The sequence below is a fragment of the Diabrotica undecimpunctata genome, chromosome 10 (genome assembly GCF_040954645.1).
Source record: "Diabrotica undecimpunctata isolate CICGRU chromosome 10, icDiaUnde3, whole genome shotgun sequence".
NCBI lineage: Eukaryota > Metazoa > Arthropoda > Insecta > Coleoptera > Chrysomelidae > Diabrotica > Diabrotica undecimpunctata.
The window spans coordinates 45,543,321-45,563,825 of NC_092812.1; the positions used below are offsets into that span (position 1 = coordinate 45,543,321).

Below are 20,505 nucleotides of genomic sequence, written 5' to 3' on the forward strand. Positions count from 1 at the left end.
ATAATCTCAGCAAATTTTGCGCAGAGAATGGAATTTTTCTTTACTCGCTTGTCCCAAATGTAACGTATATTCTGCAGCCAGCAGAATTATTCATTATTTGCACTCTTATAAGCTAGTTGGGGTAAAATTGTTCTTAATTGGAGAAGAGCAAATAATAATAAGCCAGTTAACAAAGCTACCTTTCCCCTTCTATTAGAAAATGCCATAGAGCGAGTTAGTGAGGATTCTGTTAAAAACGGATTTCGTAAGTGTGGATTATATCCCTATAATGTAGATGCTATAGACGTTGGCAAATGCATGCAAGACCCTTTCAGAATTTGCAGAACCGAAAAATTAGCACTTCCTTCTTAGATCACATTTTTTGACCAGAAGAGTCGCCTGAAAAGAAAAACCAAGTTGTGAAAAAGGAAAGGCTGTCCTATGCTACTACGTCAAAAAAGTGGCTTGAGTATCATGAAAACAAAGAAACCTTGAAAATGAAAGAATTAAAAGAAAAAGAAGAAAGAGCTATATTAAGAAAAACAAAAAACGAAGAAAAGCAGCAAAAAGCTGTAAATAAAAAATCAGAAAAAAGTTCAGACAAAAACCAAAAAACCTAAAATAGATTATTCCGAAAGCGAGGGAGATGAACAATGGTCTGAAAGCGGAACAAGTCTTGATGATATATCAGAACATTTCACGAGTGACAACGAAGAGGAACCCTTAGCCAAAATTGCTGAAAAAGAAATGCAAGTAAAGGACGGGGAATTTTATTTAGTTAGTTTTCCTGGGAAAAAAATATCACACAACTACGTTTGTACTATTCTAAACGTAGTTAGTCGAGATGAAAATGAAGTTCAAGCTCTTTGTCCTGTTGACGAAGATAACTCAACCTATAAGTATATTGACGGTGATATTAGCATAGTCACTAAAGTTCAACTCTTATGTAGGCTGGAGCAGCCAAAACTTGTAGGTACTGAGAATCGTATTAGGTACAAATTTTCCGCTGCAATACCTAGCAAGAAGTAAGTACCTAATATAAAATGTTAACATATCAAATTGAAGTTTTATTTATATCGTTTGGTATGGGTCAATTACTGGGAAAACATGGTCAAACACTAGTTGTCAAGTGGGCAACAACCGGAAGAATACGAATTTATATATTATATACTATTTTTATTTATTAAAAAAAATTTTAGGTTTAGTTTCAACGCTTTTACACCATCTTACATTATAAGTGAACATTTCAGCATTTTTTGTTTTGTGTAGAATAAAAAGTAAAAGGACTTATATGAGTTTAATTATGAAAATCTTAATTGGTCAATTACTGGTTAACTCACCCTATATGATTTTTTATTCTAAAAATAATTTTTTTTGATACTAAAAACTGATTTGTTTTTAATTTAATAATACGATTATATGGAAACATTTTTTATAAATAACAATTTAATAATGTTTATAAATAACATTTATTTAACATAATTATATTTTAAATAAATAAATAAAAAAACATTAGAAAAAGGCGACTTAAGAAAAAATTTATACATACTGTAGTTATAAGCTGCTTTGTTTTGGAGCATTTTGCATTGAAAATACGATAAATGTTATTATTTTAGCGTTGTACCCTAGTTTAAAAAAAGAAATAGCAAATTTGGTCCAGTAAAACCCAAGGTATATCATTTTTTCCGAGCGCTCCATTTTGATACTGTGCTGGATTTTTTGAAGAGCGCGGCTGACACTTCAGTCTGGTACTCTCACTCTTTTAATAATTTTGTTTGCTAACAAATTTGTTAAAAACTTTGACTTGTTTTATAAACCATTGGTTAATATCAGCCGTTAGTGTTGATAATTAACGTATCAGTAATTTAAAAAAGGGAATATCTTGGCTCCGAGGGATCCTGGAAAATTTTTACTAGTTTTAAAAGTTGTGTTTGTTTACTAGCTTTGTAAATATTTTTTAGACATTTAATTTAAACTAAATTCTACTGGCAGGCTTGACAGGCCCATAGTAAGTTATGGTTGCGAAACATGGGTGGTGACACAGAAATCTGCCAATGCATTAGATGTGTTTGAAAGAAAAATATTACGTAGGATCCTGGGCCCAATAAGTGAAAACAACAACTGGCGAATTAGGTACAATAGAGAAATATACGAGCAATATAGCGAACCAACTCTAGCACAACATACAAAACTGCAGAGATTACGATGGGCAGGGCACGTGGTCCGCATGCATGAGAATAGAATCCCCAGAAAATTATTAAATGCAAGAATGCAGGGAAAAAGACCTGTTGGAAGACCTAAAAAGAGATGGGAAGATGAAGTCGATGAGGATGCCAGGAACTGCCTGGGAACGCGTTCATGGAAAAGAACAGCGGTAAATAGAGATGGTTGGAGAAGCCTGTTGAAGGAGGCCAAGGCCCGATTTGGGCTGTAGCGCCATTGGATGGATGGAAATTCTACTGAGTTATTGTAAACGTTTATAAGCTTAAAAAGTGGTAATTATTATTACTTAAATCATTTTGTTTTCATAAATTAATACTTTTAAACATTTTTTTCATAGGTTATTAGTATACGTCTTAAAGAAGAAAATAAGCCCCCGGTTATAAGATTCATGTAGTCAAATTAGAATATGAATCCCTTAGAAATTGACTCATTTTTCAAAAAATCTTAACAAATTAAAATTCGCAAAATCATTCAAGCGATCTGGCCCATCTTTTGTACACAATTCAAGCACGATGAGACCCTCAAATTTTACCCCTTTCTGCCCACTCTTCTTAATATTTCCACTTTCTCTGATATTTTACGCGAACTTTGTTACTGCGGCTTGTTGATTGTAATTCTTCTTCTTGCGGTGCTGATCCGTTCCGGATATATAGGGGATCTCATGGCAATTTTGCCATGAGAATCAAACATAGAACATGTTTGGAATGAAATGAAGAGACGCTTACGGAGTCATGTGTAGGCCCCCAGATATTCAAGAGAGTTTCATATTGGTGCAGGAATGGAACAACCTTCCGCAAAATGTGATCCAAAATCTGATTCAAAGCATGCTCAGCTGTTTGCAAGCTGTTATCATTGCCAGAGAAGGGACTACTCGCTACTGAAGTTCTTAAAATTTCTTTTGTTTCAACAAAAAGGACATCAAATTAAAATTGTCTCTTTTCAACATTTAGTATATCAAAGGAAAATGGTTCGTTTTCCTTACTTTCAATAAACTTTGAAGTAAAAAAACTTTGTTTTCTTTAAGCAATCTGTTAGTAAACTATGTTACAATCGAAAATATGTAGTTAAAAAAAAAAATAATAATTTCTAAAATAAATTCAAATTACGGAGTGACCCTTGCGGATTCTTTACCGGAAAACATTTCCTCCTCCAGCATGTTCATACATGCCTACGATAGAGTCCAAAGTGATTATAATAAACGTTGAATATTAATTCTATATTCTGTTCGTCCAGGTTTCTGTTTTTGAGAATTTTCATCAGTTTATGATGTTGAACCCTATTGAAGGTTTTTTTTGAATAGTGCTTATCTTGTACGCACACCATTGTATGAATGTCTAATTCTAGTTTGGAGTGTATTATGGCGTGTATGAAGCAGACGAGTAAGAATGGGATGGGCCGCATTTGGAAAACTCTCATACATACTGAAAGACAAAAAGATACCCCAAAACCTTCGAACCAAAGTGTTCGATTCTTGTATCCTTCCCGTTCTCACTTACGGAGCTCAAACCTGGACATTCACAAAAAAGAACATGGACAAGATTCGAAATACTCAGCGAGCCATGGAACGACAGATGCTTGGTATCTCACTAATAGATCGGCAAACGAACGAAGCAATCCGGAACAAAACAAAAATAAAGGACGCCGCGAAACAAGCAGCTAAATTAAAATGGAAATGGGCTGGACACAACGAACGTCTCGAAGATGGTAGATGGAACAAAGAAGTCGGAAACTGGCGACCGTACGATGCGAAGAGACCAAGAGGAAGACCTCAAATGCGCTGGAGCGACGATATCACAAGAGTCGCAGGACCAATGTGGAAACGCCTAGCACACAACAGGGATGAATGGCGAGAAATGGGAGAGGCCTTTATTCGACAATTCGGATAGAAAAAGGGCTAAAAAAAAATGGCGTGTATGATTATTTTCAAATACGTACACACAAATTTCAAAAGAATTATCTATGTAGTAGTACTTTATATGGATTAATTCGCTCTGATAATGGTAGTGTAGCAGATTTGGCAAACATTTATTAGCTTACACACTTCAAAAAACAAAATGTTATTTTTAACTTCTATGATATTTTTTTTTACTTACAAATATTTCACCTGATATTACAATTCATTACAGACATATTTCTACACTGTATTTGTAAATTATTAATCTTGTAAATTTATATAAATGACTGGTAGGGCGTGTAAGGAAGCACTAAGGTTACTATTTCCTTTAAATATTCATTCAGTTTCTTAAACTTTTTTCATAAACTATATTTATATGCTAAAGTTCGTCCTTTTAAATGTAAAGATGTATCTGTCATTTTGAGCTGCTGAAAGGTAAATTGTAACACAAAGTTAGGCTTTCACAAAACTGAACCATCCACTGCTACAGTTTAGAAAAATATATAGCCTATATAAGGGGATATCACTTCGTGTTGTGTAAGAGGGGAAGTTTAAAGGGTGTTATTCACAATTATCAGTTTTCAGACTGTTTAAAAGCTCTAATAAAAGATACAATTGCCTTTGGGATTATTATCTCTAGACTGCTGTTAAAAAAATTGTTCGAAGAAAAACACAATTATGTTTTTATAATCTAAATCTAAGAAATCCATCTTTTGGATTTCGTTCAAAACTGTCTTGTGTACAAGCTCGGTTCCTTCCCTATGGATTGTTTTTTCATTTATTTGTATATCTCTAAATCTCTGAACACAATAATCATAATATGCATTTTTGAACGATACGTTTTATATTAATTACAATTTTTTTTGTTCTAGGTTACAACTAATTTTAAAGAAAACCTCATCCTTGAGCGTGTTAGCTTTCTTCCGTTATGAGCCCAAATTTGTACAAGAAGGTGAGTATTTCAAAAGTTCTCTTCTTGCTTTAAAATAAAAAAAGTTTCACAAAATAAATACCTCATAATTTCTTTTGACTGTTTATAAACACTGTTACGTATGTATTAAAGAAATATACTCCACTTTTCAAATTAAGCCAGTGATTCGTGTAACAACAAGATCATCATAAAAAGACTTAGTCCTGAGATTATGAAACAAATTATTATACATGTCAACCAAAGCTCTGAGAAGAGAATTTGACCAGAGCGGGTTTCAGTGAAATTTTAGTCAATTATGTTCGACGTTATTCTTGAATATTTGAGCCTCAGACTTCACAAATTGTAAATAATAAAATTGATAAAATTCTTTAAAACAAAAAGTGAACAAATATGATGAATTCTTGCAAGTCTCTATACAGTGTGTTAGTAAATAAGTGCGACATTGAACGATGGGCCAGCACCCCTTCTTCTAGAAAAAAGTTATTTGCTAAAAATTTCGATCAAGAGCCTCGGAATAAGGACGGAAACAAAAGACGACGACTGCTACGAAAAAGGACTATGAAATTGGCCACATGGAATGTACAAGGTCTAAGAACCAAGGAAACTGAAGTTTTTCAAGAATTAGAACGACAACAAATAGACATATGCGTTCTTACAGAAACAAAAAAGAAAGGAAAGGGAAATGAAATCAAGAACGACTATATTCATTTATAAAGTGGAGTTGAAAAATCATTAAGAGCAAAAAGAGGTGTGTCTATAGCCGTGCATACAAAACTCAAAAACAATATCAAGAGTTGGGAAGAGATAGACGAGCAGATCATTATGATGGATCTTGAGAAACATGGGGAGACAATAGTTATAATAGGAGTATATGCTCCTAGTGACGATTCTGATACAAAAGTTAAGGATGAATTCTATGACAAATTGCTTGACGTGTTGACCCATGTAAACCGATCCAAAGAAATATGCCTATTAGGAGATTTCAATGCTCGGGTAGGCAAAAAATTACAAGACAATGTGGTAGGAAGATATGGTGAAGACAAAATAAACAACAACGGAGAGCGACTCATTGATCTTTGTGAAACATTACAGCTTAAAATAATGAATGGATTTTATCAGCACAAAGATATACATAAATTTACCTGGGAACAACCAAAGAAAAAGATAAAATCTATAATCGACTATCTCATCCAACCAGAAAACAAAAGGCTCCAAACAAATGACGTAAGGGTGTATCGTGGTGCCGAATGCGGATCTGACCACTATATGGTGGTCGCAAAAATAACCATACACTACAGGAAAGTAAACAAGAACAAAATTGAACAGGAGAAGGTAGCAGCTTCCACAAAGATAAGATATAATATTGATAGCCTCAAACAAGAATCAGTACAATTCCTCTACAAACTTAGACTAGCCTCAAAACTAACTCACTTAACTCGAAGAGAAACAGCCGAAAAAGAATATCAAGATATAAAAAATTGCATTCATCAGGCGGCCAAAGAGGCATTGGGGTACGAAGAAGCTGACAAAAGAAAAAATCCTGAGTGGTGGAACGAAGAAGTAGGAAAATTAATTAAAGACAAAAAAAAAGCTTATCAAACATGGCTATCCACGAAAGACTCAGAAGACCGCAGAATTTACAGCAGACTCAACAGGGAAGCAAAGAAGGAAGTCACTAAAAGAAAAAACGAAATGTGGGAAGAGAAATGCGAAGAGATGGACCGATGCTTAGGAGGAACCAAAGTGACACAAGCTTGGAAATTTATAAAAAGTACTAGAAAAGAAAGAAAAGATGAGGGAAATATAAACCTGATTCAAAATAAAAAGTGGGAAAAATATTACGAAACGCTATTAACAGAAAGTAGGCACGAATTTATGGAAAGACCTGACCATATCTCAATGACAGAAAACTCAGAGGTGCATAAGATAAACAAAGAAGAACTGAAAAAAGAATTGAAACAAATGAAAAATGGAAAAGCACCCGGGCCTGGAGACATTCCCATCGAGTTGGTGAAACATGGACCGGATGCTCTTTTGGAAAGCATAGTGAATATTTTTAATAAATGCTTAATTGAAGGCCAAACGATTCCAGACGATTGGAATTTGGCCCACATTAGCCCCATTTATAAAAAGGGAGACAGAAAAGAATGCGGAAATTATAGAGGCATTAGCGTAACTAGCTCGCTGGGAAGGTTATATGGTCGTATATTGAAAAGAAGAATAGAAGAGGAGTATAAAGAAATTGAAGAACAAAGCGGCTTCAGAGCAGGAAGATCGTGCGTGGACAACACATTTACCCTTCAACAAGTAATTGAAAAACGAACAGCTCGAAACCTCCCTACGCATCTGGTATTTATAGATCTGGAGAAGGCGTATGATATAGTTCCTTTAAAACTCTTATTTAGTGTCTTGACGAAAACGGACCTTAGTAAAACATATCTAAAAGCAATACTGAACATCTATAAATGTCCTCAAAGCACTGTAAAAACAGGAAATACTTTCTCAAGGGTATTTACAGTAACGAAAGGCTTGAGACAAGGATGTTGTCTTTCCCCCACCCTATTCAAAATATATATCCAAGAAGCACTGCACCAGTGGAGACAAAAATGTGCGGGAATGGGGTTGAAGCTTAACAACCATTATCTGACAACGCTGTTCTTTGCAGATGATCAAGTACTAATTGCAAGCTGTGAAGAAGATGCAGATTATATGCTTAGAAAGCTCAAAGATGAATACGAAAAATGGGGGATGAGTATGAATATGTCTAAAACAGAATATATGCGAATAGGCAATGAAGACGAAGACCCGGATTTGGAAATTAGACAAATGAAAAGGTGCTACGAATACAAATATTTGGGAAGTATTATCTGCAGTAAAGGAACAACGGAACGAGATATAGACTATAGAGTGCAACAAGGCAGGAAGAGTGTTCAAATTCTGAATTCGATACTTTGGTCCAACAAAGCTACTATGAGAACTAAAATGACTATCTACAAAGTAATTGTAGAGCCCATTCTTACATATGGAGCAGAATGTTGGCAAATGACAGTAAAAGGAAAGAAAAAAGTTGACACGGTTGAAATGGACTACCTAAGAAGAGCTTGCCGTATATCAAGAGTAGAACGTATACCTAATTCTGAAATTAGAAGAAAAACAGATAGAGTACATACAACTTCTGAAAGAATAGAAACTAGACAGTTAATATGGTATGGACACGTACAGAGGATGGACGACAACAGATGGCCAAAAAGAGCTATGGAATACAATCCAAGTAATAGAAGGAAACGAGGAAGACCAGCCAAGTCTTGGATACAAGGTGTTATGGAAACCATGAAAGATAGAGCCATTGATGAAGACACCTGGAGAGATAGAAAAAGATGGCGATCGAAATGCGGGAAGCGGCAGAAGCTGTAGGATCCCCGTTTATATATATATACAAGGTTAAAGAACGTTATTATTAGACTTACAACTTACTTAGGTCTTCGGACAGGTGACTTAATTGATGTCGATACAAGGAATGTAGATATATAGAAGCATAGTAAGGTCATTGGACAAAAAAAGGAGAATAGGACAAAAACATAAAAATAGTTCAAACACACACATCAAGACACTGCACCCATCAAGACTCTATACACATTAAGATAATTATTATTGATGCACTAAATTTGGAACGGTTTTTGTAAAAATTGGGAGAAGTGACTTTATCTAAGATGACATTTGAAACTGAGTAATCTATCTGGAGACCTGACGATGAATAGCAAAGTTTATTGGTTCGAAACCGGTCGTCCAATGTACAATAAACTGATTATGAATTAAAAATTTATTTCTTTAACCTTGTTGAAACTCACATTTGCAACCGATTCATCATTGAAAAAAATGAAAATATGTCAAATTAAAAATCAGTTTTAAATTCCTCGTTTAATTTCTGATAAAAAATATTTCTTGTCCTTTTTTCATATGAGGAGCTGTTTTTATGCAAAAAAATAAAACATCTTAACGCGTATTTTCATTTTAACGTGTTGGAAACATATTAAACTGTTTGATCGGGCTGTTAGGCCGTTGTCTTCTGAGATTAGTTCTCGATGTTTCCCAACACTAGGGGTTGGCATCTTCTGGAGGTGTTACTGCTTGTAAGCTGAAACTGACGACGCGTTGTATAATAAAAATAAAAATAAAAAATAAAAACGTTTATTGTCTTAATAATATTTACATTTCACACTTAAGTGTCACACATTTTAACTTAAGATATCATAGCCTTCTTTCTTGACGTCCCGCTGTTGCACCGCCTGATGTTGATTTTTCTTCCTCTCGGTTCCTGATTTTCTGTCGTTGACTTCATGCAGCAATCACCCGGCTAGACCCTGATCAGATGGTTGATCAGTCTGTAGGTTTGTCTAAACATCCTCTGGACCCGATTTTTCGCGAGGATGTCGCTGATCGCCGCGTGCAAGCAGCAGCAATTTGATTAAACCCAGCCTGTGAGAAATGTTCACACCTAAGAATTACGTTCGGGTGTAACAATTCATTGGAGCGAGGTGTGTTAACTCAAGTAAAAACAGGAGTCACCTCACCGCGTTCCAATACTCCAGACCATCCTTTCCCCCCTATAGCACTCTGATGCGCGATAGGGGCACAACTATCAGCCAAATGCTCTTCATGTGGAGGTCCTGGGTAATAGAACCCCAACATGGTTTCCTAACCGAATGCAAAACTCAGGACAGCGCATTGTCGCTATATTCCTGTTGTCTTACTTGATCGCCGCGTTTTACTACGGAGGTCATATTTATATTTTCTACTCGCCTCCCCTCCACTGGTTTCGGCGTGAGGGGGTGTGTCGTCGTTTGTAGCTTTTCTTTTTTCGTGATTTGCGGGAAGGGTGTTTGTGGATTTTAATATCGGTATCCATGTTTTGTTAATTCTTAGTCCTTCTTCTATCCGATTAAAATTATTTGGATGCTTATATATTTCCACCGCTTCCCGATGTAACCGTGGGTAGTACTGTGATGTTTTATCCAGCATCTGCGTTTCTTCAAACATTATCAGATATTCTCCGCTTCCCAAAGCGTGTTCGGCAACGGCAGATTTGTCGATATGTCCTAAACGACAATGGCTTTTATGTTCGTTTATCCTTGTGTTTGTGTCTCTTTTGTGGTTCCCACATATACCATTCCACAAGTGCATGGTATTCGATATACTCCGGCCGTTGCTAACGGGTCGCGTTTGTCCTTCACCGATCTTAAACAGTCCTTGATTTTCTTTCTTGGATTGAAAATAGTATTTACATTTGCTTTTTGCCTAACGTATTTTATCATGTTGGAAACAGTCGAAAATATTGTAAAATGACTAAATAGAGATGTAGCTTTTATCTAAAGATATGTAAAATTAATAAAACAATAGAAAAAAAAGTGGTACAGTAGCCGGTACTGCAGACTAGCGCGAAGCTTCATACCATGTTTTCTGTATTTTTAAAATTTAAATACTTTGTTTAAAATTGTGTAAACGAATTTTAATATTTATGTTGTATAACGGACACTCCTCGTCACGTAAATGGACTCTTCCCATTGTTTACTGTGACTACTATTTCGTAACAAGCCACATATGAGTTGGTTTAGAAATCTCTTCCAAAGTATAAATATGAAAGTTTAACTTAAAATATTCTACTAATGCCTCTTTTTGTCGCACTTTTTTCCAGTTTTTGAACTAATAATTATTTTTATATGAAATAATTTTAAAATAAAAAGTGTATAAAATAAAAATTAAAGCCCGATTTTCACATAACATAATGTTCACATAAGACTAAAGGTACACTTTAGATTCACACCCAGTTTCATAATACCTAAAGTTCATTCGTTTAGCAAATTTCCATCTTCCAACAAACGCACGTGTTGATATTCGCCGTCTCATTCGTCAAGAGGCTATTAAATATAATTTATTGCCTTAAGCCAGACAGATTATCATGTTACAGATCCAAACTTGCCAGCACGTTTAAATTCAAATTGTATCGTGTTAATTTTTAAGTTAATATATTGTGTTATATTCATGTTATAGTTATTGTTAAGTTATTTACTGGTCGTGTTATTATTTGGAGTTTAGTTTAATTGTGATTTAATGATTAAATTTCAAGAAATTCTTACACTAATAGTTTCAAAAGTAAATATTTTTAAAAATCATATGATACACATCAGTACGACCCTGTTTGGCTTTCACTTGCTTCTGTTGACAATTGGGAATATGTAAAATGAATGTAGTTTACAGTTCTTTTTATTATTAAAAGTAAACTTAGGTGTTTAAATTAGTAGGTTGGTAATTGTGTTTCTATCAATTTTTCTTCATGTTTGTCGAAATAACCTTATTTTTCTTGTATGTTAATTTGTGTGTAAAATTGTTAATTATTAATTATTTTTGTGTGTATCGAAAAAAGTAATTCACAAAACTATTAAGTTATTAAGTTAAATTTCACAAAAAGAGGAACTTTTAGTTATTGAGGAAGTATCCAAATATAAATAAATTAAGAATAGAAAGCAAGAAAACAGATTAACGAAAACTGGAAGTTTTCACTGGAAGAGGACAAAGAAGAGAGAGAAAGGCCAATCATGAAAGATATTAAGGAACAATTAAAAATTAAAATATTAAACATTGAATTATAATTAAAAAAAAAATATGCTCAATACAATTTATAATAAATATACTGTACAAATAGTGTTGTCTTTTAGTGTCATTTATATTAAATAAGTAAATTTAAACTATAAACAAATTTTAAGAAAAAAATACAGAAATTATTGAACTAATATATTTATGATTAATATATGTGCAATTATAAAAATGCAAACTACTGAAATATAAGCATCATAATATCCTATAAAATTTATCTTGACAAAGGTGAAAGTAAGTGTAAGGTTTAATAAAAAATATTTTTTTAGAAATTGTGAATCTACCTTTGAAAAAGATTGTCTAATACATAATTCACAATAATGTTCCCTAAATTTCACCTAGAAATTGGGGGAAATTATCTCCTTTTTTTCCTTTTTATGGCCTTTATTAATTGGTCTCATTGTTCATCTAGATTATGATCTATAGAAAACAAGACTTCATTTTCTATGGTGATGTTATGAAATACTGCTGTTGTTACTGTTGAATTCATGGTCACTTTCAAATCTAGTTTCATTCGATTTTTAAAAATTGGAAATCATTTCCATACCCTGTAAATAAATACATAACTGTATCTTTTGTCAAAGGAAACTTTTTAAAGAAATACAAATCATCATATTATTCTAAACAATTCAGTCTTTATGTGTAAACTTTTGAGTGGTGTACATATATAAATTTATTTTTAGATTTATTCCAACTTGTAGACCTATTCAGCATAATTATAAATTAAAAATTTCATTTTAAGCAAACTTAAGACAAAGAAGATTGTCAGAATTTTGAGGTTTTAATGTATAGTTATTGACACATTTCTACCATTTTTAGTTAATGTTGGTTCGTAGTAGGTATTATGAAGCTGAACTTTACTCTTAAACTCAATTTTTAATTTATTTAATGTTCACTTTAAATTGATTATGAAATCGGGTGTTATTAAACAGACGATTTTATATTGTTATTATTTGGATGGGATGGAATTTATGATGCTTTTTTAATTGTGGCATTCGAGAATCGTTACGAATCGAATTTTAGTATCGATCTTTTTTTTTTGTTCGTTTTACTATCTTTTATAGCCAGATTTACTTCTATTTTTTTTCTTTTCATTGAATGTCTTTATTTTCTTAGTTATTTTTAATGTGGGTTTTAATTTAAACCTGCTTAGGGTAAATATATGATGACTAGAAACGAATTGATCGAGAATTCTGAATCGATGTGAAGACCCGCTATTTTGTGATGCCCTGACGACGCTATCTTGGGGAGAAACGTGATAACGCCATCTTGTGGCGGTAGTTCCGTGACGCTCGCCTCAGAAATTCACTATAGAGGAAAAAGTAAAATGCAACGCCAGTATAGAAGCTGCGCTTCAAAAAGTAATCCAGGTTGCTTATGGATTTTATTGTCTTTTCTTTTTTCTGCTTCAATTGTTAGGTCATCTGCATAATCAATTATTTGAGTTTCATAGAATATTATGTTCCTTTCATTTAATTTTGCTGCTCTAAAAACAAATTATGGCACGAAATTGAAGAGATTGGGCCTGTCTGTGTCTGTGTTACCCCATTGTTGATTTTAGATTCCTCTTATGGAATTTGTTTTTGACCTTGAAGTTCAATAAGCACATTTCCTGTAGTTCCATTGATTTCTGTGGGATTTCTATTTTCTTTAACGCCTTTTTCATTTTAGATCTATCTTACATGTCGAAAGCACTTTTCAAGTCAATACAAGTTGTGTGAAAGTTCTTGTTATAGTCTCTGAATATCTGTAATACATATGTTTATTTTGAAATATTTACCTTGCGTCGCTAAATATCTTTTCTTTTCTTACTGTACCCTTTGGCACTTCGTCATTTGTATGGAGCTTGAAGTCCATACTTTTAAAGAGTTTAGCGTTCCATGCATCCCGATTTTACAATTAACTAACAATACAAATATTGTAAATATCTGTCCACGGTCCTATGCACGTTGTATCGAGAAATGATTAATCGGCAAAACAACAGAAACAACCTCAATAAAGCCGTTCAAAATTTCACGAGGAAAATTATTTTTACATATGTATTTGTTCTACCTTTGCCTGATATTTTCAGTTAATAATTTTTCAAAAAAAAACATTTTTATATGAATTCGTGTGTAAAACAATATTGCTTTTTAGTTATACTAATTTTCAGCAATTGTGTTTTTGTTTCTTTTTTTCTGTTTGCGGCTTCAAACAGTGCAATATGATTGATTTTTAATCGAAACTATATATATTTTCCGTGGAATAAAAGTTTACATCTATTATCAGGCCATTTCATTTTAAACATCATTTTTGTAAAAAAAATACTTACTCCGTAAAAAATATATTGTTGATTTTTTGTGAATAGATATATCTATATTCATAAAACATACAGGCTGACAAGTTTAAAATTTGCCGCCGTTTATTTCCGTAAATAATATGAAAAAAGATGAAGTTAAATGTGGCGATATTTATCGACACATTTAACTTCATCTTTCATCACTAGATGTCTCTAGTAGCATACTCTGGTAATTATTTTTTCTATAATTGCCAGAGTAGTCGGTGCGTTTTGGTTTGGTTTGAGTTTTCTTACAAACTCTCTCTGATGACGGGTAGACCCAGAAACACGTGTTAGGGAGTGGTAAGAAACTCAAATTAAATCGAATCGCAACCATTTTCGTATATTCGAATATGAAAAAAGTTTGAAAACGGTTTGCTGTCTTGAAGAAAAAATCGAAACTCTTTTTATTTATAAAAGGTTTTTAAAGTGTACACGAAGAGTGGCACTCCTTTTTAATGAAAGACATCCAAAACGTGATGTTAATCAGAGATTTGGTGGTAAAGTTCTCGGAATATGGTTCGGTGGTAAATAAAAGAAGATATTATGATCGGCGAGTACTAAATAATTAACTCAAATTAAGGTTTTCGGAAAATTTTTGTAAAATGCACATACTTCTTCTTCTGGTGCAATCCATTACTGGAGGTTTGCGATCACTACGTCAATGTGTTCTCTATTCTGCGCCCCTCTTAGTAATTGTTGAACGTTTATGTCCGTCCAAGTTCTAATACTGCGAAGCCATGACATGACTCTTCTGCCTACTCTACTTCGCTCCTCTATCTTCCCTTCAATTATTATTCGTAGCAGGTTATACTAATTTGTGATTTTTCATTATGTGGCCTAGGTACGAGTTATTTCTTTTCTTAATCGTTGTTATAAGTTGTAACTCTCTATTTATGGTGTTTAATACTGTTCGATTCCTAATGTGTTGTGTCTATGACATTCTGAGCATTCAGTGATAAAGGGACATTTCAAAGGCTTCTAGTCATCTCATGATATTTAATATTAATGTCTAGGCTTCAACTCTATATGGGACTGACCAAACGTAGCATTTAATAACTCTAATTCAAATGTCTCAGTTTAGTTTTCGGTTATAGATAATTTGCTTCCATTTATTGCATTTCTATTCGTGTTTTTATTTCTATATCTGAATCCCACTTATTATTTAGTTACTACTCCTAAATATCTGAATTTTTGAACTTGTTTTGTTTGTTTTACTAATCACCATTACTAGTTTTTTGAAGATTTATTGGTAGTCTCATTGCTTCACTTGCATTATTAACTCTCTCTAGTATATTTTGTAAGTCTTTATTTTTTTTCTGCTATCAGAACGGTATCGTCTGCATACCTGATATTATTAATATGTTTAACGTTTAATTTTATACCAATTTCGGCGACGTCTAGTGCTTGTTTGAACGTGTATTCATAGTACAAATTAAAGAGCAATGGAGACATGACACAGCCTTGTCGGACACCTCTTTGTATACGGACCCTTTTAGTAGTGTGGTTGGAATACTTTAGGGTTGCTTCTTGGTTCTAATAAATGTTTTGAATTATGCGGAGAATGTTTGAATTAGTCCATTAATCAGAGATAGAGGCATTTTTGAATGCGTGTTTGAGTCGCAAACAGCGCCTCTCTTGTTTCCACGGTCTTTCTAAATCCGAACTGAGAGCCACTTAGGTCTGTTTCTCATTTTTTATAAATCTGATTCTGTATGATCTTTGAGAATATTTTTGTCAAGTGACTTATTAAGCTAATGGTCCTAAATTCGTCGCATTTTTGGGAACTATATTTCTTTGGTTTAGCTATGAATTCTGAGTTAAGCCATTCATTTGGTATTACGCCACTTTCATATATGTTGATAAAATTTATGTTGTTGTTACATGTTAGTAGTTTTATGTTGCTATCATCTATTAGTTTTTTTTAGATCTATTGCTATATCGTCTGGTCCACTAGCTTTCCAATTCTTTGCACATTGTATCGCATGTTTACCTCTACGTCTAGGATTTGGGATCCCCCCATCTCTCACGTCGACCTCTGTTACAATAAATTCAGGTCTGTCATCCGCAAAGGATTTTTCCTTAAATTCCCCTCATACTTTGAATTTGTTCGCTTCTTTCTATAATTATTCTTACTTTGATGTCAGCTAAGTTATTATTGAAGATTTCTTTTATTTTTTTGTAGAGGTTGAATTTATCATGTCTGTTTTTTATTTCGTCATACATTTTATTCATTCTTTTTTCTTTTGCTTCTTTGATTTTTGAATCTATGGTTGTTTGGATTTATTTATAAAGATGTGGGTTATTCTTGTGTTTTCTTCTCTCTTCCATGAGTTCCAAAATATCTTCAGTCATCTATTTTTTTCGTTTCTTACTTTTCGTATCCTTAAGTTCTTCTCTTTGTGCTCCAACTATGGTATTTTTTATGGTTTGCCATATATTTTTATCTCTTTATCTTCTGTTATGATTGATTTTTTCAGGTCTTCATTCAGTTTGATTGCTACTTTTTCTTTATTAGCTTTGTTTCGAAGTATTTCAATATTGCACTTCTTTGGCTTGTTTTGGCGTATTGTTTTTATTAGTTTTTGTCTGAGATTAATAACGACTGGATTGTGGTCTGATCCTATATCCACACCTGGATAGGTTTTTACACTCTGTATACTTGATTTAAATCTATGATTAATCAAAGCAAAATCAATTTGATTCCCTACAATCTTTTGATTATTGTCTTGAGGTGATTTCCATGTATAGATTCGCATGGGAGGTAGTTTAAACCAGGTGTTTGATACCACATATTCTTCTTCTTGCAAATTTTATCAGACGATTACTCCTGTCATTGCGTGTACATATTTCAAAACAGTCTCAGACCAATAATGACATACGCGGCAGAAACACGACCTTACAAAGAGTTGACAAAAAGGATGTTAGAAACAGTAGAGATGAAAACACTTAGAAAAATTGATGGTAAAGCACTATGGGACAGAGCTAGAAGTACAGATATACGACATAGATGCAAGGTGGCAAGAGACGGTTCCCAATAGGAAAACGATTAGTATAAAGACCGCGAAAATGATGGAACGACAACTTACTGGAGGCACATGGAAAAACAGACACAGTCATGTCTACATAAAAAGAAGAAAAATAAGAAGAAGTTTTTTGCAAAAAAGTCGCCTAATATATTGTTGATGTGTTATTTCTGGAGTGTTTTTGCGATGTCTATTTATTTCTGCATAAAATTCTTCTACCTCATTCTCTTTCTTTGTCTGCTGTGGAGACATGTACTTGTATTAGATTGAGTACAGTATTTTTACATTTAAGTCATCTATTTCTAGTCTTCCTGTACCGGGCATTCTTACTTCGCTCACACCTCATATTTCAATAGTATTTCTGCTAATTTCTTGAATGACGTTATGGACCTTTCTTGCTCTAAGTAGGCTTCGAATAAAGGATATTTTTTATGTAGTAGTTTTTTCTTGCTTCTTGCTTTCAGCATCCTTATGCCGTTGACCTTATTGGTTCTTCCGCCTTTAGAGTTGATTTCTCCACTCAAGGGCAACAGAGTGCCCCTATTCTAGACCACTCTTCCACCTTCTCAAGAAAGCTGTTGGTAGGTTTAAAGGGGACTATTTATGCCGATAGTCGTTCGGTGATTTTATTATATCTGACTACCCTCACTTAGTTTAGCGTGCAGACCAATGCAGTTATCCGGAGTGTGGCACGTGGAGCCATAAGTGAGAGTTGGGTGTCTTATGAGGACCAGTTATCAAAAACCATCGCTCCATGTGGCCGTTCTGATAAAAGGTACTACCTCTATAACACAACCCCCTTCAGATACTTCAAGGAGTTCAATTTTGATTCAAGGAAGATAATTGTTTAAGCAATTAAATTTCATTTTTTTTAATGGCAATATAAATAAACCAAATTTTCTCTATTGGAGTGATGAAACCCAACGTACGTGTCGAGAACAGCGTATTATACACAACGTCCACAAAAATTTATTATAGGGACTGTTACTACTGGAAATACTATTGTTGGACCTTTTCTTATTATTAAGACTATTGGTCCGCTTGAAGTGACTATTGATCTTCGTATAACTTCTTCTTCTTCTTGCAGTACCGTCTGCTATCGCAGGTTGGCTACCATCACAGCAATCTTTACTTTGTTGGCTGCAGCTCTGAACAACTGTATTGAACTGCACCCATACCACTCCCTTAAATTTCGCAACCAGGAAATCCTCCTACGTCCCACATTTCTCTTTCCAGAGATTTTTCCTTGGATTATGAGTCTAAGCAGAGAGTACTTTTCTCCTCTCATTATGTGGCCCAGATATTCCAGTTTTTTCGTTTGTATGGTTTTTATGACTTCGCATTCCTTCCTCATCTTCAGCAGAACATCTTGATTTGTTACTCTTTCTGTCCATGGTATTTTCCACATTCTCCTGTAACACCACATCTCGAATGCTTCAATGTTTTTGATGTTTATCTTTTTCAGTGTCCAGGCTTCCATGACGTACAGCAGAACGGAGAAAACATAGCACCTTAACATTCTCGTTCTTAAGTTTATATTTATGTCCCGGCTGCATAGGAACTTTTTCATTTTGACAAACGATTGTCTCGCTATCTCTATTCGCCTCTTGATTTCTCTTGTCTGGTCATTAGTATCAGTGAAGTAAACCCCTAAATATTTTTATGACGTAACTCTTTCAACTGGCTGATTATTTATGGTTAAATTCACATTGGTGTATAGCTTCTTTGTTACAATCATGAATTTAGTCTTTTTGATGTATAACTGTCGAACTACAAACTCAAATTGATGCACAAGATAATTTAGTCTTACAGGAGGATCTTTTATATTTTCCGAAGAACGGTGTTCCACCTAATTATTCTCTTTCCGTGTAATTTCCGTGGGACAGTAGTTAAACGAGAGATTTTTGAAAATATTATTTCATAGAAGAAAGTAATTGAATGGACCAATTTGTGGCATTAGAGACATTTACGAGACATGCCATTACATTTTACTTTTATTATTCGCTCGCATTATCCTTTTCCATTTCTTTTAAACGTTTCAACGTTTGGCATTCCTTTCCCCAGGTAGCTGTAGCTTCGTCCTTGGTTATTGTTAGTTGTTGCCCTGGAAACCATCAGGGTCTTTTAACTCTAATCCCACAAATTGGTCGCATTGCTCCTGTAGTGATCCTTTCAAAAGTTAACATGCTCCTTTTTCTAACTTGGCTGCACCGTACTGAAGACGACCAATAGTCAGAAATACGTATATATACGGTTGCCTTCAATCGATATACCTTTTTCGGTTTTCTATTTTGCGAGACATGCCATTACATTTTACTTTTATTATTCACTCGCATTATCCTTTTCCATTCTATATATATATATATATATATATATATATATATATATATATATATATATATACAGATTGAACCAATTAAAAACGGAACATACAATTTAATATATGTCTGTTTGAACTGCATTTGAAATAGTGGACCAATATAAAACTTGGACAAAAATAAATCCATACCCGGTGATAGACATTGTATAAAATATCGTTCATCTATCTGTCTCCTTTAAAGGAAAGAGGAGCTTGCCTAATAGTCGGAGAGATAGAGCCGAAATTTTGAACTGATCAGTAATATGACATTTCTCTATTGGAATATATTCATTGTAACTGGGTTAAGACTTTGCCTTACAGGCGGACGCCCCTCGCGGTACACGGGGTGGCTATACAGGGATGAAGTTGTCATTTTTTTCGGAAAAATTAACGATCGATAATATGGCTGAACATTTGCCCAGAGTAAGATCTTGGTATAACTAGACGAAATCCCAAAGGGCGGACGCGAGAGTGGATACATAAGGGGTGGCGGACAGGGGTGAGGTTGCAATTTTTTGGGGAAAAATTAACGATAAGTAATATGTCCGCCATTTCCATGGCTCATTATTTAGCCCCTAAAAACTCTAAATATAAAAGGGCGGACAGCTGGGTTGGTACAGAGAGCCATAAAACGGGGTCAAATGTACCACTTGCCTGTGCATTTTAGGTCTCGGTAACAATTTTCAAACTGATTTTATTATGATATTTTTATACCGATTGATTTGAAAATTTGTATGCTCACTTCTGTTACTATTCTGAAAAGCGTCAAGTAGAGTTTTCCTCAAAAATTTCCCTAAATGAAAATTTTCGTAATTTTTTGAGGTAAAATCGAATTTGTAGAATCCTTTCGATTTTCTGTCAGTTATACCATGATTTTTTTCCAAAAATTTTCAAACGATTTTTCCGATAAGAAAAAAAATTTAGAAAAACTTTAAAAATTTCGTCATTTTTCTCACTCTCATTGATGTCATCACATCCATCATCTTCGTCACTTTCACTTTCAATAATATCACATTCATTACCTTCTTCATTTTCAATCACTACTTCTCGAACTGATTCTGGCATCTGAGGTCCACTAAACCATTTGAATTTATATGTTTCATCTTCAAAATCCCAACCATGTTC

At 33.9% G+C, this 20,505-nt stretch overlaps 1 protein-coding gene across 2 annotated transcripts in view; it reads left to right on the top strand.

Annotated features, from left to right (window-relative positions):
- LOC140452463 (latrophilin Cirl-like) overlaps positions 1-20,505 on the top strand; it is a 931,875-nt gene that overhangs the window by 62,013 nt on the left and 849,357 nt on the right. For both annotated transcript variants that reach the window (XM_072546736.1, XM_072546737.1), the window contains exon 2: positions 4,969-5,048. The gene's annotated coding sequence lies outside the window, so the exon portion shown is untranslated. The remainder of the gene's footprint in view (positions 1-4,968; positions 5,049-20,505) is intronic.